The sequence below is a fragment of the Uranotaenia lowii genome, chromosome 3, assembly GCF_029784155.1.
Source record: "Uranotaenia lowii strain MFRU-FL chromosome 3, ASM2978415v1, whole genome shotgun sequence".
Taxonomy (NCBI): domain Eukaryota; kingdom Metazoa; phylum Arthropoda; class Insecta; order Diptera; family Culicidae; genus Uranotaenia; species Uranotaenia lowii.
In genome coordinates, this window is record NC_073693.1 from 285,789,639 (window position 1) to 285,812,554 (window position 22,916).

Sequence of the window (22,916 nt, forward strand, 5' to 3'; positions counted from 1 at the left end):
TTTTGGCGATTCGTTTTTCTCGATTTTCTCAAAAACTGTTTGATATTTTCTAGATTTTTTGAAAGCATTTGAAAGCTCATTGGAAAACGCACAAAATAGCGTCAAAATCGACAAAAATGGATATGCGTCACTTCGTCATATCACGGCAGAATAGTGGCAAGCGAAAAAACGAGATATTTTGTATTTAGTTCGCAATGTGTTTAAAAATTGCTGTTTTTTTAAAGCCAAATTTCAAATTATAAATCATTAATTTGGTTCAAGTTTGCATCAAAAAAATTTGATCCTTTGAAATATAGATTTACATCATTGAATTTGCAAAAGAGTTTGCTAGAATTTGGTTTGAGATTCAACTTGTTTGATTTGAGTATAGAATAAGTTTTTTTTTAAGAAATGGAAAGCTATCCTAAAAAACTTTTTTTTTGTTTCGATTATAGTCGTTTTACCATCTTTATGGCATTCGCGACTTTATCAACGTTACGTTTATGCTCAAGTAAACTAAATTTGATCTTCCAGACTCTTAAACAAATTCAAAGGTTTTAACCATCGATGGAAGCGAATTTTGCTCACCATTTAGATTTCAGACCAATTTTTCAAAGTTTCGATTTAATAGCAAAACTTTTGATTTAAAAGTATTTAAAAATGAATAATCATATAGTTTAAAAAAAAAATTGGTTGTTGATTTTTTTTTGTAATCGTTCATTATTGTGCAAAAAATTATAGGTAAAAATCAGTTACTAAAACCATCTCCCCATAAGTTGATTCTTACTAAGGCCCTGAGATGTGATATTTTAATATTGAATTTTTTTAGGATTTAAAATAAGGATGTAAAAATATCTCAAATTATAACAAAAAGTCCAAGTAAGAATAACTAATTTATATCACACTTTGATAGCATCATATCAAGATTATAACTCAACCAGATTGGGTATTTACTTCAATGTTGTTTCATTTGTAAACAAACAAGACTGATTAACTTTCATAAAGCGTTTTTATGATAATTTGTTGGATGAAAATTTTCTAGGACAAAAATACCTTACACTAGGATAAAGTCGGACAAATTTCAAGTCAGGTAAAAATCAAAAATTGTATTATCAGTAGGAGTATTTCGGAACAAATTTTTCATGAACTACATCGTAAACTAGTAGCTCTGAAGCCTGAAATCTGTAAGCTCCCATCGATAGTTGTATATTTGAATGAGTACAAAAATACGAAGAGTCAATTGAAGGTCCTTTGAATGTTGTTTATCTAAAAAATCCTAAATTATGGCAGTAGCATTAGCAGTGAAGTGCGATGAGAATGACTGAATAAGTGAAAAGAGTTCCTCATTTCATCATGAATTACAAGTCATGAACTTGCACAGGCTGAATAAATTCAATCTTATATTCGTTTGTGGCATGAACATTATTTTGAAGCTGTTGGCCCATTTTAATGTTTTTACTACTTTCACTGTTTTGTAAAAGCTATATTAATCTATATATATAAAAATGAATGTTTGTCTGTCTGTCTGTTCCCTATAGACTCGGAAACTACTGAACCGATCATCGTCAAAATTGGCATCTGAGGGTTTTTGAGGCCGGGGATGGTTTCTGTAATAGTCAAAACTCCATCCGACTTAAGGGAGGGGGGGCTTCTATACAAAATTTGTAGTTTTTCGGAACAAATTAAAGTCATGACATCCATTTTCTCGAGATTTTTTCTTCCTTTGGGCGGTTTGTTTTTCGTCTCCAAGGTCGAGGCGTCGTGAGCCAACGTCGCAAAAGGATAGTAACCAGGCATAGCATACTGATCAGTGGGAATATTTTGGCGCGTATTTCTCAACCAAGAATATTTTCAATGCAAGGGGTGGCGATATGAAGCCTTGATGTGATTTTTTTCTACTTGATTCCTAGCTCATTTGTACAGCACATGGTTATGAACGACGCCTAGGTTAGACCCTGATTGACGTATTGGATAGTAACTATAGCATTCTGTTAATTGATCGCAGGAAAAATTTAACAATTAGGCGCCTGTTTCTCAACCAAGTACCTATATTTCTTATGCACGTGGGGGCGATATGCAACCTAGATGTGTTTTTTTCTTACCTAATTGCACGTGGTAATAAATGACGCCTAGATGTGACACGGATTGGTATTTTATAAATGAACTAATTGAAAGATTTGCAAAAATACTTCCATATTTAGTTCCTGTTAATGTAGGTAGCATTCGACTTTTCATTCAAGGAACATTAGAACATGTTCAAACGTTCCACTTTTTCTGTTTAAAAAAAAACTAAAAATGATGTTTTCTTCTAGAAATTGTTACTTCGGCCCAAATACACAACTGAAACGATTTTAGAAATGAAAATGAGAGCTTTTTATTTTAAATAATTCTGAAAAAACCATCGTATTTTTTTATTACATGCCTATTCAAGTACGTACTTAACATGAAAAGTGTTTTTGTGTTACATGGCTGCATAAAAGAGACTTTTGATCCGCTTCGTTTTTAAAGAGCGAGACTTTAGAACTGATATTCAACTGGACGCAAAATTTTTATGAAAATTTTTTAGTATACCCTTAAAATGTTAAAAACAATATTCCCTCTTGTCAACTTACACGGCGGGATAAGAACAAACGTCGAACTTTTAAGAAATTCATCTTTAAAATGATTCAATATGTTGGAAAGATCAGAAGGGGTATTCCGAATGTTGAAACTGAAGCGGATACTGAAAATTCTTAAATGTCTTCGTAAATTAAGGTCATTCCCTTTGAACAGCATTCTTAAAAAGTGAAGTAAAAACATAAATTCACACTGCAGGAACACTGCAGATATATCAGGGAAACTTAATTGAACAAAAAATAGGAATACGTATTAAATCCATTTTAAAGCCATATCTTTGACGCATCTGTAAAAATTTTGGAATATTTGACTTTCTGCAACTGATATTTTTTTGAATATTTATATTTTTTGCCTTAGTAAATTTATTTAAAAAAAAGAAATTTTCACTGTATTTCATACATAACAAATTTAATATATTTTTCATTACCATGATAAGTGCTGCTTGGAAAAACTTCAAGCTATAATGTCTCATGTCTACGAGTTTGGAATATGGCGAAACATTTTTTAACATAATTTTGGCGCAAAAAGGATAGATATTCAAACTGCTTCGTAGGCGAGGATGGTGAAAAAAGCTGTTTGAAAATGGTTACTAAAAATCCTTTTCATTGTTTTTTTTTTCAAATTTCTATAGCTTATTTTTTCAACTCCAAAAAATACCCCATCTAAAGCTTATCAGGAGCTGGAAGTGCTCATAATACAGAATATTAGGAATATACTCAAAAAACTGTCTCGATTCACGCTATTCATCGGTTTAAAAAATTCTATCTCTATAAAGTACAATTTGCAATAAATTCCAATATGCGAATCTTTTTCTTTCAATTGGTATTATGTAAACTCGAGCCAGTAAATTTGCCTACCTTCTTCAAGCAGTGTGGGACAAAATTGGAAAAGATGGGGGAGCTCCCATGTAAATTTAAGATAAAGAGCTTTTCAAAGAAGGGATCATATTTAAATAAGTTTTTTGGGTACAGAGTACAAATTTCAGATCTTGAAAAACGAGTTTAGAGATCAAGTTTCAGTAAAAAATACATACCATCTTTGAATTGCAATTCAGAACTGCAGCTGCAGCTCTCATTTCGAAGTTGTTGGTTCTGAAGTATGATGAGGTTTTTTTTTTTAAAAAATGCTCTCTAATATCTAAATTTGAATAAATTTTTACAAATTACATTTATTTTCGGAAGGTGTAGCAAAGCACAACGGGTCAGCTAGTTTTTTTTTAAATCTAATGTGAACAGCCACCTCGTTTTGAGGAATCTATTTCGAAATCTACATCTGATTTATTGTATGTTTGATATTTACTATTTAAAATGCCCAATATCAATAAAACTTATCTTACATTTATTTAAAATCGATTTGAATTTTAGTACAAAGCATTATTTTCCACACAATTTCCTGATAAGAAGGGGTCGCAGGACTCGAAAAGGTTGTGCTCACATTTCCGGAAGCAGCTACTTAACAGTAATAACAGCATGGATATTTCTGCAACGTAATGAAACCATAACACCATCCACAGAAGGATCAGTCTTTTACGTGGTGAATGAATTGCCATTGCTTGAACCTTAAGAAACCTAATGAGAAAGACTTCAAATTATCGAGCGATTTCGATTTGCGATAATCCTTTTACGCAAGACGGGAATTACAGCTCAATTCTACCTTCACCATCGATCTTCAATCGACTCACCTGTCAAACAAAGCACGAGATCCCTCTTTTGAGAAGGAGGAAAAAAGAGTCATAAAATCAATTTCCGCTGCTTTACCAGCAGAAGATAACTGCTTCTCGCGTGATGTTCCATCAGGTGCGCGCGCGCGTGTAAATGATCTTGTCTTGTCCTCCGCTGCGTACATACAAACATTCAAGATTCAAGCTCAAGTCCGCTATCACGCGTTTCCTACAACTAGACTACATGGGCAAGAACGATAACTTGGCAAGCCTAGAAAGAAAAAAGAAGGGAAAAGACAGAGTATTTATATAAACGATCACTACATCACCTCTAATCAAATCAGCTGATCGCCTTAGCAAATCTCTGTCTTCGAACTATCAAGTTAATGTTACTTTAGAACGTTTTTATAGGCGTTTGGTCAACGGTCTATTCTGAAAATTGAAGGTCAACTCGCGAAACGTTGATTTACAACCGTTGAGGGCAATAGGACTGATTTTCATGAACATTTTTTCCCAAGCCAAATATCCTCAAGGCTAAAAGTAACTCAATTTGTACAAAACCGAATGGAAATCATCCATTTTTGAATAACTGATACGCTGATGTTAATCTTTTGGCCCAGAAGATTAGCCCAAGTCCCCCGTTTCAAGTTCAACCGTACAAGCCATGACGATGAAGTTCCAGCACCGTTAGGTAGCCGTCGTTCCATCTTCTGTGTGCTAATATTGTATTATTGTAAGAAAAGTGTACGAAGCCGGACCAACCAAACAGGGCAATTTCACTCCAGTAGCTATCTGGCGAAGACCCCCACCGGTGTTGAGGCGCTCACGAAACCGTTCGTTCGATGGTTTGCGGACAAGCGCGCGCGTTCTCGAGGCGCATTCTTTTGCGCCAAGACCTGCGGTGAGATGTGGTCCAAGGTGGGCAACCTGTGTTCGACTACCAAGAAAAAATCGCGCAAGGCAGCTTAGCAGAGGCGAGAAAATTTTACCAGAGCGCTTGTTTACGCCTGCCCGGAACGCGGTTAACTACTAATAAATCTTCCACGGGGACAGTTCTAGAACCTCATTTTTCTTATCCCTGGACAGTTTTCTCCGGGAGTACGGAGGGCGCTCAAAAAATTAAACCTAAGCAGTAGGGTACCGGTTGGCGAGAACTTTGAGTAAGCTTTAACAGCTCAAACTTCTTACTGTTCTAACTCACTTTCCTAAAATTAAGTCAAACAAAATATTCAGTTGAATGTCAAAAATATACCAAGATATACAAAAATAAACCTATCAGAAACCAACCCACCCTAACAAATCTGCGACCTAGATGTGACATTAAATGTCACCTCAGTCTTCATAAGGGATCGCACCACGGCTGTTGAAGATGATGGATTTATGACAGGTTCTGGAAAATAACTAGAGGCTAATGTGGTGGCAAGTGATGCTCACTTTGGAACTAGATTCTTGTAGACATATTTACTTACATCTTCTGGTTCGTCGGTGAATGCAAATTGAATAGGTAACCTCGACATAAATACTTAGTTTGGTTTGTTTGAAAGTCTTGCATTAAAAAACCAGAGCAGAAAACGACATATTTGAAACATTTGGAACCGTTATTGTACTGGACCAGTTGTTTTCATAAGAATACTCAACTTTAACGCAAAGAAAACCAAAATCAACGTAATCGATAGTTATTCTGCCAAATTCTTGGCATCTTTAACTTTGTTTGATTTTGCTAAACAAAACGATAATTAAATATTCGATTTTTCGGCTGGTGAATGTAGTCTAGGTATATATGGGACATATCGGCTTTTCAGTCATATATTTTTGAACAAAATTAGAAACCGCACATTTTTTCAGTGTCCTAAGTTTCGGCCATGATCTTGGCCATCATCAGGGATAGCTATAAATTTGTTTCATTGAAAACATTTTTGTTTGACAAAATTTGAAAACTCGACTTAGAGAGAGTATACTGTTTGTCAAATGATGGGATCTTGGCTATTGTATTGTTGGTTTTTTATATATAATTAATCACTTTTGAGAAAGGTTACGGTTATTTTTAAATAGTCTGTCTTCTAACAATCATCTCTTGTTTTATCTGTGGATACTATTATTAGAGATGGATTCTGATGTGTTGTTTATCATTTGTGTGAATGTGAAAGTGAGATTCATTTGTTTATGTTTTGAATGAAACAGTTGAGTGTGGTTGGTTGTCGATCATACTTGCTTTTGTGATCGGACACATAATCCTCACAAATTGGATATGCTGGAATATTGTCACAGTGTCATTCAATATTGTCACAGAATTACACGCAAAGATGTTCAGGATGTGAGTGTTATCTACGCGGGACTTCTCTCAAAATCGAAATTTTTAGAGAAGGAGAAAACCACACAAAGCAAGTATGATCACCAACAGGGCTTATTCTGCGGCAAGAGTGACGTCACTTACGAAATTTCATATAGTTTTGCTGGCTTAAATAGCCTCTCTTGCCTCGAAATTTACGTTCGAAATTTCTTTTCTGAAGAATTTTCTGGAGTCAGGACGAAGACGTGAAATTTCGTGAGTCACGTCACTCGAGTCGCAGAATAAGACCCACAAAATTACACTCAACTGTTTCAATCAAATCATAAACAAACGCATCTCACTTACACATTAACACAAATGATAAAAACAACACATAAGAATCCATCTCCAATAGCAGTAACCGCAGATAAAGTATCCAAAAAGAAATGATTGCTGGAAGACAAACTATTTTAAAATAACCGTAACATTTCTCAATAGTGATTATTCATTCAATTTACTGTGCTATGTACATCTATTTCATGTCATATATGCTAAATTTAGTCCAATTAATATTGGTCATTCAATTAAACAGATCGGAAGAAAAAAAAACAATAATACAATAGCAAAGATCCCACCATTTGATAAACAGTACACCATCTGTAAGTCGAATTTTTAAAATTTGTTAAACAAAAATGTTTTCAATGAAATAAATTTATAGATATCCCTGATTATGACCAAGACCACGGCCGAAACGTAGGACACTGAGAAAATGTGCTGTTTCTAATTTGGTTCAAATATATTAGACTGAGAAGCCGAAACGTCCTATATACAAAACGATAATATTTATCAGTAGATAATTGTTTACGACTGGTGAAATTGTATAGCGGGAAGATTTTCGGCTTTTTCAGTCAGTTCACGGATCCAAAACACCTTCTTTTCTTATTCCGACGTTTCGTTCTTTATTTGAACTTTTTCACAGGAATCTACAACAAACATATAGTGAAACTAATTGACAACAAAAAGGTAGTTAATTATAAACTTACAGAGAATTGTGTTTCTTTGTCTGGAGGATCATTAGAGATTAAATTTGCATACACTAATTGGACACTTTTTACCATCAAAACGCTAGAAATATTAAAAAGAAACACTTAGATAAGGAATCTTTTAAAAAAAAAGGTATAAAAAATATTAAAAAAAGAGGAAATTTACTGTCTACAGAAAAAACAAAAATCAAAACTTCGAAAAAAAACAAAAACACTCCGATCACTAGTTTGTAGCACTACCAAATGATGTTGTTGATGTGGCGATTTCGCTCTCCTTCGGTGTGTTGATCTTCGGTCTATTTCCTTTTTTAATAGTGTTGAGGATCCCGGAATATGTGGAACTGATGAAACAGTTAACAAGAGATCCGATGTTGACCATCTCAGTTCCACATATTCCGGGATCCTCAACACTATTAAAAAAGGAAATAGACCGAAGATCAACACACCGAAGGAGAGCGAAATCGCCACATCAACAACATCATTTGGTAGTGCTACAAACTAGTGATCGGAGTGTTTTTGTTTTTTTCGAAGTTTTGATTTTTTTTTTCGAAGTTTTGATTTTTGTGTTTGGAGTTTTCTCTAGACAGTAAATTTCCTCTTTTTTAAATATTTTTTATACCTTTTTTTTAAAAAAAGATTCCTTATCTAAGTGTTTCTTTTTAATATTTCTAGCGTTTTGATGGTAAAAAGTGTCCAATTAGTGTATGCAAATTTAATCTCTAATGATCCTCCAGACAAAGAAACACAATTCTCTGTAAGTTTATAATTAACTACCTTTTTGTTGTCAATTAGTTTCACTATATGTTTGTTGTAGATTCCTGTGAAAAAGTCCAAATAAAGAACGAAACGTCGGAATAAGAAAAGAAGGTGTTTTGGATCCGTGAACTGACTGAAAAAGCCGAAAATCTTCCCGTTATGGTAATATTTATCATTCTGGGCCAGATCATCATCCTCGCGGGTTTTTTTTGCACCAATTTATTCAGGTTTTGTTCTAAAATATGGTCGAAACAATTGATGGATTATCATTCAAAACCGATCAATACGTATATGTTACCGACAATGTTTACCAAGCAAATGGTAAAAGATCTAACAAAACTACATCTTCTAATACTCGCCAGTAATTTTTTCACGGTGCCAAATAAGATAAGATAGTAACTATGTTTGAAACGAATTCCAGTTTTCACGGTAAACAAAGTTACTCTATTCTGTATAAAATTTCATACAGTTTCAAGAAAAGTGTCTCCACGCACTTTTATGTTTAGGCGTTTTATTCAGAGCGTGTCTATAGAGCTTTTATACATTTGCGAGCTTTCGGCCGGTTAGTCAATTCTGTATATTTTGACATGGGGATGCCCATGCATTTTCAATTTTTCTTCAGAAAAGTAAAAGTTAATGAAATTTCTCGAAAAAAATCATAAAAATTTATTTTGCGTAGCAATAAAATCTTTATTATTGTTCATGAAATATAAGACCAACAATCGTGGTACCGAAATATTGTATTTTAAATATTTTTTTTTCGGCAGAAACTCAAACCTTATATGGCTCAACTTGAAATTTCCATGACTTTCCGTATCGATTCACATTTCTGTTACCTTAAGGCCGGGAGGGAAATCAGAATCTGAAAAAAGAATTTATTTTTAATCTTTTGCAATAACAGAATAGAATCAATTTGTATTGTAACAATTAATTATACTGGGAAACTAAGATTTTTATTTAATCGAAAATCTTGGGTAAAACTTTGTCGAATAGAAATTATAAATTTTGTCTGATTAGGAACAAACATGATTCATAAAATATTTTTGAGATACCTTTTCAAACAGTCCCGATGAACTGACCAGACCGAGACGGTTGCTCCCTCAAGCTCGTAGAATGGCAGAACTTTTCGATGCACACCGATCGAAGATTCAACTGGGACGATGGCCGGATTGGCACTAAGAATATTTAAGGTCAGATCCAACATCTCTTGGTTCAGCTCGTTCCCCAGCTGTTTCTGCAGTATTTGTCCAGTACCTGCGCTTTGCCTTCCTGTTCCTTTATCTTAAGAACCGTCTGTGCTGCAGTTAAAAAAAATCAGATAGGGAAAATAGCAATAAATTTCAAGCGTCTTGACGCTTTGTTTAATGTTGTTTGACATACCTTTTCCTATGTTATTAACTTTTGCTGTTGGCGGATTCGGATGCCGTTTTCTGCTGTGACCTTTCCACTTTCTTCGGCGTAATCAAATCGGGAATGGTTCTGCGTGTGACATATCCTACTTCTCGGACGCGGAGACTGCTCCAGCCACTAAAAATGTTACATAGTTATAATAATGATTATTGTTCTTCAGAATTGAATTCTTCATTCTTACTCAATAAACCAGCCGTCCGGCGCCTGGCGGCCCATGCAGAGCGGGATTTGCCTTTTTCGACGTTTCCTGATGCACATTATCGGATAGCGGGTGATTTTTCTCGTACTAAACCCAATCTGAAATGAAAAAATTTTAACATCAACTCACCAATTTCCAAAGCCCCATTGACGAGAAGCGACAGATGATGATGATTTTACAACAAATTAGCCGCAAATATCAAAAAAATGTTTGACTGTTACTCTATCATCATCAGAAAGCTCAAATGATTTTTCTTTTTTTCGCTTCGACATCCCTTCAAATGAAATTCCAACAACAGCAAACTTTTTATACAGAGCTGAATAATCGAGATTTAGTTCAAAACTGTATACTGGCAACTAAAAACTACTCAGAATTGAATTGGGGATATGCAGATTATGAACAACAACCGATTAGTTATGCTGAGTGTGTAACTGCAACACATTTTAAGAATAACTCAATTTTTCCGTGTTCTCAATCAGTTTTCTTTTTTTTTGCCACTGAACTTTTTCACACTGCTAGAATATCATCATTGGGAGTGAGAATGGATCATAAATGAATAAATTATTATCATTCGTAGAATGAATTTCTCAAGTCCTCAAGTGAAAATGTTGAAACTCACTTTCGAGAGAAGTTGTCTTCAGATGTTTTCATTTATTAAAATTTATTTGGAAAATGACCGATTCAAAAATCTGTAAATATTTATCGAAACCTTCAGAAACCATTTATTTTAATTTAACACTTCGATCGTTAATCAGAATAGATAATGAAATGGTTATCTTATTCTGATACCTACTTTTTATGATTTCAGTCAGGATCATAAATCTATTTTTTTTTATAATAGCCTTCTTCAAATTGAAGGTACATACAGATGTTTACAGGTTTTAAAGCAGTTTCATAAGAAAATCATGCTCAAATTTTCGAACAGATTTGATAAATTCAATGTGTGCTGTACAGCTATTAGAACTGAGACTTAAGCAAATAAGATACCGTCACTTCAAGATAAGAAAGAAGGCTTTGCCACGAACAATCATTCTTCTATATGGACCTTCGATGTTGGTGACGCCATCTTAAGGGTTCCTGCAACAAGATTCTTACATCTAGCCATGGTAATCAATGTGTGTCTTGGAAAAATAAATCAGCTTCAAAAGTATTTCTGTTGGAAGTAAGTACTGCAGAGCCATAGACAATACTTTAAATGGTGAAAATATATTTTGGTTGATATTTTGGACTTTTGGATCTTTGGAATTATTTACCTTGTACTGCCATCCGGAAAAAAATGATTTGAATTTGAATTAAACCGAAACTCAGCTTTTCTTATTTTACTCTGTTAGAGCAGGAAATCATCTATTGAATGCTCAATTGGGAATCTTTTCGCACATAAAAACATGCATGTTGAAATTGATACCAACAGTGGGAATACGAACCACGGTTGCTTTGATAATTTTGTATGTTATTTGACGTTGACTTTATTGAATACTCAAATCATTGACCCCCATGGAGGGTGTACAAGCTATTTTATCCGCTTGTTATGATGACTCTTCTCAAAAGGCAGCAGCACTGAGCATATAGAAAGAATTTTCAACAAGCCAGATGGGCGTGACTTAAGTATATTTTTATTCCCCGATATTGACTGATTTTTTTTCCTTTTCTTTCAGGTATGTTTTTCATCGTTTCGAATAGATATTATGAAAAGGTAAATCCTCGAGCGTTACATTAATGTATAGACACAAAAAGGCCGTTCACGAATAACGTAAGTACATCCGATCAGGAGAGCATATCAAAATTACAACTCAAACACATCTCATTGAGATATTATTATCTTATTCAGATAAAGCTTTGATAAACAAAGCTTCGTTATTTTCGTTTCGAGAAAAAAAAAATTATCTCATGTGATACAAACAGTTATTCTTCCTGGCTAAGTTTGCCTGCTTTAACACGTTCGTCGCCACGCTCATTTTGGTAGTTTTGCTAGCCGGGCCCAAAGAAATTTTCAGAGAGAGAAAGTAAAGAGGGAGAACTCCCATATTTGAAACGTGAGGCGAAGCTGAGCGGTAAACTCAAGTAAGAGAGCGTCACCTGCTTTTTGATGTGACGGGGCCCCCCAGGAAATACACCCGTCTGCCGAATATGGGTGCTAAAAGCTTTTATTGGAATTCTCAAGCTCTCATTCCAATGCATCAGGTATGATTCTGAAGTAGGGTGCGTGTCTCTCAACAGGCAGGTCAAGGTTCGAATCTCCTGGCTATGCCCAAACTTTTCAAGAGATGTATAAGTTTAGACAATACATAAAGGTTTGAAAGCAAGGCAGATGAGACACAATGCAACCTTGCCTACAAGTACTTGAATCCAAAGTAGACATTGCACGAAAGCCTGTATTGCAATCTTGCAGACTCAAATTTATTAAATGATGCTATCAAAGGATGTTATAATTAAGCTTTTCTTGCATTGTTAAAACTTGAGATATTTAACATCCAACGTGTACTGAATTTCATCTCATTTTGATAGGAAAAAATTTAATACCAAAATATCTCATCTTGATATTATTTTGTTTATCTCTTCTGATCCGGATTATTTTGACAATTAGGTATCTGAAAAAACATCTTGATCTAGGGAAAATTGTTGTGGACAGACATGCCTTTCTACGCGAAAAAACAAAAATGCAAGTTTTGACCTTTTTTATTAAAAAAACTTCTAAAAATGTATCTTCAAAGTTTTGTCGTTTGTGTACATGCCACTGTTTCAGATTGAGTTTTCTATTTTTATTCTAAACTAGCTGATTTTACCCGGCTATGCTCAGGTTCACATAAAACATAAATCAAAATGAGTTGTTTGACTTTTAGATTTTTTTTTTTATTAAACTATATTATTATAAGCAATTTTGCGCATCTTTGGCCAGTGTTCAGTTTTTTATTGAGATTATTCTCTGTATTTATCGTTTTCAGATCATAGAAAAACTTAAAGGTATGAGCTTTAAATTAAAAGACATACAAAATAATTTCCCTTGAAAGCGAATGTTAACAAAATCAGCGAAAAGAATTCCTTCACTTTTAGCAAAGATTACATGAAATATGCAGTGAACACAATATTTCGGTGACTATTAGTCGTTTTGTGAGATTACATTGAAAATTTCACAAAAACTAAACAAAAAATCAACAAAATTTCTGTTTTCGAGGGGCAAAAAACCCACCAAATAAAACTTTTAATTAATTAAAAGAGCCAAACATAGTTGATGGTATTAAAAAGCATAAGCTCATATTTTTTTCAAAATTTTATTGCTTACCAATCTTTGAAAAATAAGTTTTTTAGATGAATTCCATACATTTGCTAACAATTCTCATTACTATATTTTGGAGCCTTTCATCAACACAGTTGAAGAGGGCGGAATAGCCTACCTTGTCTATTTCAAAGTACTATGTCTTTGTTCAAGGCTTTTTTTAATCTAGTATATATATTAGAAAATATTTTTAATTTCTCAAAATATTGAAAACCAGAAATATTTCAAGAATGGGGGGGAAGGGTTGAAAGAAATCTTACTATTTCTTACATATGGTGGATGGGAGAGGGGGTCTGAAAAAAAAAATCAAAATCGTGCTTTCGTTATTAGTGAACAACACCTTATAAATGGCCGTAGTAACAGGGGGGAAGGGGGAGTAATCTTGACTCAGAACTGATTATTAAACCTCTGAAACTAATCTCAGGTTCCGAATTTTGCTAAAATTATTTCTCCCTTATTGATATAAATTTACTTCTCAATATAAAATTTTGAATGAGGTTAAAATCACTTAGGAGGTTTTCAGAATTATAAAAATCAAAATTTCATTTCTCTTTTCCTATTTCGGATTATGCAATCAGTTTAAGATTCTTGATTTTCAATCGTCAATTAAAATCAGAAATGAAATGCTGTTTTGAAATCTTGGAATAAAAAAGTTTCAAATTTGGTTTTTCATTTAATGTAACATTTGATTCGTGATTATCGGAACTCATACGCATAAATATTTATATAATAATGTTCCGAATTAAAAAAAAGTTTGAAACCATCAAAGTTTTTGTTTTACATTAAGATTCGAAATTTTTAAACTTAATTCTTTAATTTATTAATAAAATTCATATTTTAATGAAGATTTACAAGTTGGATTAAAAAAAAAAAGATTGGAATTTTAAATTTTGATTGAAACCCAGAACTTCTGGATTCTAATAACAGTAAAGTACAAAGGTTTCGAACTTCGATGGAAGTTTTTTCTACTTTGTTATACAAATTTAGCTAACCATTTTAAAGAAATGTTTCCAGAATTTTTCTAGCTTGTATCCTTACCTTAAAAAATTGCGCAAAATCCAAGCATTTGATTTTTTTCGAAAAATCCAAGCATTTGATTTTGAAATTTTCTGCTTAAAATCCGGGTAAAATTCAAGAATTTTAAGACAAAAATCAAGAAGGAAAACCCTTTGACATTTTTAGTCATCGAACAACATCAACAGGTTTTAAATTGTTTTATATGTAGGGTCCCAAAAAATTGTTGAAGATTATTTTGGTAAACTTGTTCCAAAAAATATGTTTTCCGACAAAAAAATTAAAAATTATAACATCTTATTAATTAATTTATAGGCCTTCTTGGTGAAAATTGATATCCTTTTGAGTAACAACATCAGAAGATTATGAAAATTTTTTATAGACAGATAGAAAGTTGGACGATGTGAAAAATGGTGAAAATAAGCTGGTTGAATTTATTTAGAAGAATTACCATCACATAAAACATTTTTGTTTAAATCTGTTGATGTTTTTCGATGATTAAAAATGTTAAAGCGTTTTCCTTCCTGATTTTTTTTCATAAAATTCCTGGATTTTGTCTGGATTTAAAGCAAAAAAATTCAAAATCAACAGATCAACAGCCGTTCTCAAAACAGATTTGATAACGTTTTTCTTATGGATGAACTGCCTCCATAATATGATAAACATAATTTTTGTTTTGTTCCATAAAACCATAAAAATAATAGAATTAAATTTCTATAAAACTTTAGTTTTGTCGTGAAACGTATCAGTTTATAAAATTTTCAATTAAATTATACAGAAATATTGCCAGAAAAAGAGAAATATTACCCAAAATATGAATGGGCGCATTTTGCCCGCACGTTTTGAGGTTCGGCATTTTAGACATCAGTTATAATAAAATCGTTTTCTTGAAAACTGAAGGAGATTTCAACATAAAAATGATTCCAATGTATAGGTACAAAGTAGATGCCTGCTCATGTTTATATAGTTTTTGTACACATATTCGAAGTTATTTTTAAACTGTGACCCAGAGATGGGTCTTGACTCAAACATTCAGTCAGCGATACTTTTTTTTTGTAGAGAAATGAATCCATCTGTAAGTTGGAATTTCAGGGACTAGACAAGATGAAAATTAATGTTGAAAAACATGCAAAAAAAATTCACCTTGTCTCCCGGTAGGACTTGAACCAACATCTTGCGCCTCTCCGGGGCCCATGTATTAACATTCTACTACAGGAATTTGGTTGGATATCCAAATACGGCAAACGCATCATTTCTCATCATAACTGACAACCCGTGCAATATATGAGAAGGCAATGCAAATTTTGCCGTGCCTAAAATATCCAAATTTGAGTCCAACTACCGTAAGTTGAAATGATGGGAGAAGAAATAGACTATGAAAATGATGATGATCACATGGGGAAAACAATTCCCTTCATTCCGATAGACATCGACACTCGACCAGTATAACTTTCATACGCCAGGTTGTCTCCTGTAGTAGAATGTTAATACATGGGCCCCGGAGAGGCGCAAGATGTGGGTTCAAGTCCTACCGGGAGATAAGGTGATTTTTTTCGCATGTTTTTCAACATTAATTTTCATTTTGTCTAGTCCCTGAAATTCCAACTTACAGTTGGATTCATTTCTCTACATTCGAAGTAATATTTGATTAAATTTGTATTCTTTTTAACACGTTCGTCGCCATGGGACCTATATACGGGTGACGGGTGTATTTTCTGGGAGGCCCCGTCACATCAAAAACGTGTGACGCTCTTTTAATCATGCTCGTAAGCTACATCTTTGCTCTTTTTACCCGGTCTTGCTTCTATTCTACCGGAAGGCCTTGAAACCTTAGGATATTGTAAGGCTTGGTCTAAAGATCATCCTTCAAAATTCCACGGCGTTTTTGATCCCATATACTAAAATCTACGTCAATTTAGTTAAGAAGAAAAATACCAACACGTACAAATATTGAACAGCTCACGAAATGTGTCTTCCTTCCTGCAATCAATAATGTTTTTTCCTAATACAAAATACTTCAAAAAATATAATCACTCTGGCGGTATTTCAAACATCTCTATCTTATCAGAATTTTTAGTGACAAATTTGAAAAAAAAAAGATCATAATAATACTTCCCCGGAATAAAAAAACTTCACACCGTTAGAAGCCATAGAAGTATACAACTTCCTGGCACAATATTGCTCGGTCTATTCCCAGTAGGTATGTTGGTAACTGGTACAAATTACCACTACGACTCTGCGTGCAAAACCGACCGAGAACCATTGAGACCCCCGACTAACTGGCAAAGTTTGCCCCCAGGGTCGCTGAACGACGACGACGCTGCGTATCTACTACTAGCGCACTCACGGAATGACCACCCTTTCCTCCTCTTTCCACTCTCTGCCGTCTTCAAGAGCATTCCCAAACCGTGTTTGATATTCAAACGCCCCTCAAAGCACGACAATGTGTAGAAGATCCCACGACACGACAAGACGTCGACAACGATGCGTCCGAAACGAAGAACCATCCAGATACAAGATTCAAAAGAAAGCAAAAAAAAACGAAAAGGTGTTGATTGCGACACACCATCGTCATCGTCTAGTACACAGTAAAGAAAAACTACCTCTGGTGATTAGCGCTCAACAACGTTAGAGTTTCCCTCTCTTCTGCGATCTCCAGTGCAATGTGAAGCCCTTAATCTAAATTCCATAAGTTTCTTGCGAGGAAGCTCAAGAGGAGGACTACTGACGATATTGGTGGGTCGGTCATCACCATTGACCAATCTCCTCATTGAAAGTGGGAAAGTGGTAAGGGTCGAGAAAAATTCGAGATAATTTTACCAACGGGGAAACCCTTCAGAAAAAGCGAAACTTTTAGCCCACATGAGCCTGAGCGCGTGTGTGTTGTTAGGAGTGTACCTACTTTTTTCACCTTCATCTCGTACGCCCCTTGGAATGAAGGAAAAAAACGCCGATAAGCACCATTGAAAAGTCATATCGAATTTCCCAAGATGGACCTTCGAAATGGACACGGCGGGCGATGGCTGCGGTTATAAATTGTGGTGGACTTGGCAATCTCTCCTCTTTGGAAATTCGTTTGTAAGAGCGCGCGCGCGTTTAGTAAAATGGAAGAGGTGTCCGGTAAAGACCTTTAAAGGAGTCTATTAGTGTGACCCAGTTTTTGCCACTACCGATCTTAAGAGTGAGTCTAACAAAAGGGTTACAAGAGATAACTTCTGCCAATGAAAGTTGAATTTTTAAATCTCTCACCAGGATCTGTTTTCTAGTCGCCATTTGATAAGAAAGCTATAATTTTAAGATTAAAACATATAACTTTTTATAGTCTTTTGAACACCAATACACCATTGATTCTAAGATCCCTCTAATTGGATTCCTTCCTCTAGTGTGAAATAGGAAGAGCAGCATCCAAATTCGCTCCATAGTTGTGACGACCTCACTTATTTATGGAAATGTTTTAACCGCATGCATTTCAATTGGTATTGAAACGAATGGAAGTATGCGAGGTCCTAAGAGGAGGGGGGGAGTTCGGGGTGATGGTGTTGTTATAGTAATGGGGGTGAACACCCCGTCCCTTCCCAAGCGGGAAAGCACTTTACAAAGTTTATGAAAATGCTCGAACTTCTAGAAAAATTTTGAACTTCTTCTAGTCGATATTCCCATGAGTTTTAAAAATTTTCCATTTTCCGTAGAACTTCTATTGGCAGTCTAACTTTCTTATCATCCCAGCAAACACAAAATCGCATTAGAAACGATAACTCAAATCGTTAATAGCCTTACTGAGAATCACAATTCCTGCAAAATAAGTAAACTGTCGTAAAAATGGTTACATGAAGTCGGTTAACATGGTTTATATCGGCTATAATAAAAAATCCGCCACGATTGCAGATTTTGAAGACTATTTTGCCCTATTTGTTCTCCCGCGTGGGCTTCAAGTGAGAGAATATTTAGCCTTATTGTTCTCTCTGCGACCGTCAGTGCAACCAGATTGCTAAAAATCGGATGGGAGTTTTTAAAAGAATAGTCCAATAAGAGATACAGAAAATATTGTAGCTGGCAATGGTTCGCATGCGTTGAGAGCAAAAACTTGTGCTCTCTTGCATTCTTTCAGTACGTACGAATAATATGTCGAATATTGTTCAATTCGTATAGTTCTTAACGCTTTAGCCAGAAGTTTAAAATATGTATGTATACTGCCTCCACTTTTGTAGGTAATTGCTGGTTTTCGAGTTTCATACGATCATTCTACAATAAACATTAAACGTAAAACAAATTTTTTGAGAGATATACCTACAAACATGTTTGCTGGGTTTCATTTAACATTGTAATCATTATATTATGTTCAACCTTAAAAACACATAAAAACGATTTTAAATTCACAGAAGTTTAGTTTTATGATTACATACTTTGGTACTACGAATAACTTTATTGTATAGGAAACTTTTTTTTACGTTTTTCAAATTGCATACCACAAGGCTGAATAACTTAATTACAGTATTTTTTTACGAATGCAAATACTGAAAAAAATAATCGATTTTTTTTTTCGGGTTTCCTTATACCGCTTATAGACGGCCAACTTTTCTACCTAAACTACGATTTTGTTTTAATTAATTTGGATGGTATTAAGTTTAAGACCTAATTTTTAATATCTATATTACACCGGAATACACATGGAACAAGGATTTCTGGCGCTTCTAAAATGATTTTTTTTTTTCAAATTTGACCTATGCCGTTCATTCCATTACTTTTCCGTTAATTGAAATCTTTGCCTGTGAAATATGATTTCAAAAGAAATTTTAAAAACACTGAAGTGAAGAGACTTATATTATGTTATAAAAAATAAAAAAATAAATGAAATACATCAATTTCAGTTTTCCATGTTTGCATTAAAAACAGCGATTTCTATGAAACTATGGCGTATCCCAAGCAACCAAAAGTTCGAATATCACTTAAGGAACGAACTAATAAGTTTATATATAGCTGTACAAAAGTTCTGTGGAACTTTTTTGCTGTTCAAAATGCTTTTTCGAGGTCCATGGAACTTCATTCTTTTTCAAGTTCAGCCAATACTCAAAAAAAGCTTTAAAATACTGTTTTGGTTTCTGTTTCTACTTTTTGGGAACTTTGAAGTTTGTATGGAGAAAAACAATGTACTTGTTACGTACTTCTCATTTTTTTTCAAAATCAAGTAGCTATCAAAGGGTTGGAAGTCTTTTTGTACAGCTCAATAGTTCGTAAAAAGTCTCTGTTGTACTATTTTGTAAACTTGAAAGTTTTTAATTAGTTCCAACGGGCGTTCAAAAGCAACTTCGTATCATAGAAACTTTGAAGTAGATTTAAAGGCTAAAATCTACTTTTTTCGAACTTCAACACGTGTTTGCATAAATAAACACATCGTTACTTGGGAAACAACTATATGAAGTACACATTAGGTTCCGGAAGAACTTTTTAACAGCTTGAAAGTGGGAATTAAGTAGAAATAAAGAACCTGAAAGTCGTTTTAAAGAAAATCATCACATCGAGTAAAATCGTTGCCTACTCATGATGTTCATATAGGGCAACAAGTAGATATGGATCTCAACTTTCAAGCGGTGAGCTCGGGTTCGAGGCTTGGTAAGAACATGTTTTTTAAATGTAATGTGAGTTAGTAACAAATATAGTTGATTAATATGAATCAAAATAGCAGACTTGAGAAGGCAATTGAAGGAGCGGAAGAGTAATTTTTTCGATTTTTTATGCTGCTTATAAAGTGGATTTTGAAGCTGGTTAGAAGTTGTTTGACGATTTATGCGAACTTTTTGTCAACTTTAAAGTTCGTTTAACTACTTAAAAATTGAGCTGGAAAGAAGTTATATTAGCATACTCGATTAAGCTGATCAAACCTGATATAGGAATGTTATCCGAACTTTTGGTTGCTTGGGGTATTTTTTTAATATAGAGCTGATTTCATTGAAAAACTTCTCCGAAGACACGAATAACCTAAAATGTGAAATAAAAAATTTATAAGCAACGATCACGTTTTTCGCAGTTTTGACCACTGTGCTGTGGTTTGCTCTGGAGATTAAGAAACTTTGTACCCCAACATGTTCTGCTGAAATTTTACTATGCATTCATTCACTGTTTACTAAATTATCTTACAATAGTTTCGGGACGCGCATAACAATAAAATCTCCAAAAACTCCAAACCTTACAAAATCGGTGTTTAAAAAATATCTACAAGCTTCCCTTACTTTATCCAAGTAAATTCATTTACTCAACCATATCTCATAATATTTTACCTCTAGTAGACATTTGTGACTATGAATAATGAACGTCTTTGCTAGCTTACACTCAATAACGATAATCCAAAATGTTCATTTCTCGACTGCAATAAGAACACATAATACTCGCCACTTAAATCAATTACAACGATGTCGATCTTCAACTAGCTTAGGTCAGTAAAGATTTTCTTTCATTGGTCCAACAAAATTTAACTCTTCACCTAACGAGTTAAAAGAAACCAATTCTCGTTTCATGTTTAAAAACGAATTACTCCAAATATTCAAAACTAAATTAAGTCGTTAAAAAAAAGTCGAACAAAGCTTGTCTTAAGTACCTATTTTTTTTAAATTTTTGTAGCAATAATTTATGTATAAACTTAGTAAAACATTTAAATTCTTATTAATTAGTTTTGTAAATTTGTTTTATTGTTGTTGTAAAGAATAGTAAAATATCATTTTTAAATGGATCTCTACAAAGGAAATCTATCTCCATTGAAATTCATGGTGTTATTTAGTTGATTTTATTAGTACCGTCACATTTCTCCGCTCTAAATTATCTATTATTGCGTTCTTAGCATAAGTAACATTTTTCTCGCGTATAGCTTTTTAATTCTTTTTGCTGCCAGACATGCTGAGAACAGTAGCGTTCATTACCAGGGGGGTCGAGCCTTTTGGTGCGGGGGAGTGTGGTGGTCCGTTACAAAAAAATGCCACTAATTTTAAAACACTTTAGCGTCAAAATTTCAAATATTTTTCAGATTTTGGTACCATGGCTCCTGGAAATTTTTTATATTTACCCACAGTAATAAGTCATTGATAAACTAATAAACCTACATAGGAACAAAACACAAATTTTAATTCTTTTTATTGTCTTGTATTTTTTGAAGGATCCTAATTTTGTCTAGATTTTTTAGTGTAAAATATACAACGCTTTGGAAATTTATGTAATCCTACATTCTTTTGAAATTTAAATGAAAAATGTAACTATTTCTGACATCACAAAAGGACGTTTTAGAGTGTTTGATACTAAAAATTTCAATTTATTAAATACCTTCGTTGAACACTGCAAACATCATTTGGGTTTGAAATTTCTTTGGAATTTCATCCAATTCCTTCGAAAATCATATTGACGCGAATGCCACGAGTTGATATTGTTACAAAGATTTTAAAAATAAACGTTGCAAATCAATCGTCAACTTTCCTGATGACTGCGAGTGATTTTGACTTCTTAGAAAAAATTACATAAGCTTTCGTTTTGATTTTTTTTTTCTATCTTTGGATTTTCGTAGTGCTGATATGGAGTGGAGTAAAATAAAAAAAAAATTTTTTTTGAATTTCTGCTATTTAACAACAAGTGTGCTATTTTCATTTAACCAATGACATTTGTGATGAGAGATTTTTAAAGTGAGCTCATAAGTCGATGTTTTTTAACTCTTTGATATACAAAAAATGAAAATCATCGTTTTATCAACATTTTTTGCATGGAAAATTATAGGTTCGAAGGTTGAAGTTCTTTCAAAGGATATCGAAAAATGTTTATGCAGAAAATGGGCTGAAAAAGTTTTAATTTTTCCGTTTTATTTAATGTTTTATACTGAATCAAAGCAATCGAAAGATTCCTTTTAATTAAACCACGGTAAATGAAAAGTTCATATACCGGTATTTCGATAGCAACTCACTACCTTCTGCAGTGAACGTTATCAATCGAAAACGTTCACTGAAGAAGGTAGTAAGTTGCTATCGAAATACTGGTATATGAACTTTTCATTTACCGTGGTTGAATTAAAAGGAATCTTTCGATTGCTTTGATTCAGTTGAATCATTCAACCAAGTAGGCTCACAGCACAACAGAATGTTTTATAGTTCAACTAGCTGACCCGTTGTGCTTTGCTACACCTTCCGAAAATAAATGTAATTTGTAAAAATTTATTCAAATTAAGATTTTAGAGAGCATTTTTTTAAATCAATCCTCATCATACTTCAGAACCAACAACTTTGAAATGAGAGCTGCAGCTCTGAATTGCAATTCAAAGATGGTATATATTATTTACTGAAACTTGATCCCTAAACTCGTTTTTCAAGATCTGAAATTTGTACTCTGTACCCAAAAAAAAACCTTTTTAAATATGGTCCCATCTTTGAAAAACTCTTTATCTTAAATTTACATGGGAGCTCCCCCATCTTTTCCAATTTTGTCCCTCACTGCTTGAAGAAGGTAGGCAAATTCAACCGACTCGAGTTTACATAAATTACTAATTGAAAGAAAAAGATTCGCAGATTGGAATTTATCACAAATTGTACTTTATTGAGATAGAATTTTTAAAACCGATGAATAGCGTGAATCGAGACAGTTTTTTGAGTATATTCCTAATATTCTCTATTATGAGCACTTCCAGCTCCTGATTAGCTTTAGATGGTGTATTTTTTGGAGTTGAAAAA

The 22,916-nt window shown here is 33.7% G+C and overlaps 1 protein-coding gene and 1 long non-coding RNA gene across 2 annotated transcripts in view; one reads left to right on the plus strand and one right to left on the minus strand.

Annotated features, from left to right (window-relative positions):
* The window catches only part of LOC129754729 (uncharacterized), a 410,546-nt gene that overhangs the window by 38,571 nt on the left and 349,059 nt on the right, over positions 1–22,916 (plus strand). The window lies entirely within an intron of this gene.
* On the minus strand, positions 9,042–9,784 carry LOC129754731 (uncharacterized). Its single transcript, XR_008739074.1, has 3 exons — positions 9,704–9,784; positions 9,376–9,621; positions 9,042–9,185 (listed from the first exon to the last, which is right to left on the minus strand). It is a non-coding gene; the product is annotated as an uncharacterized LOC129754731 (long non-coding RNA).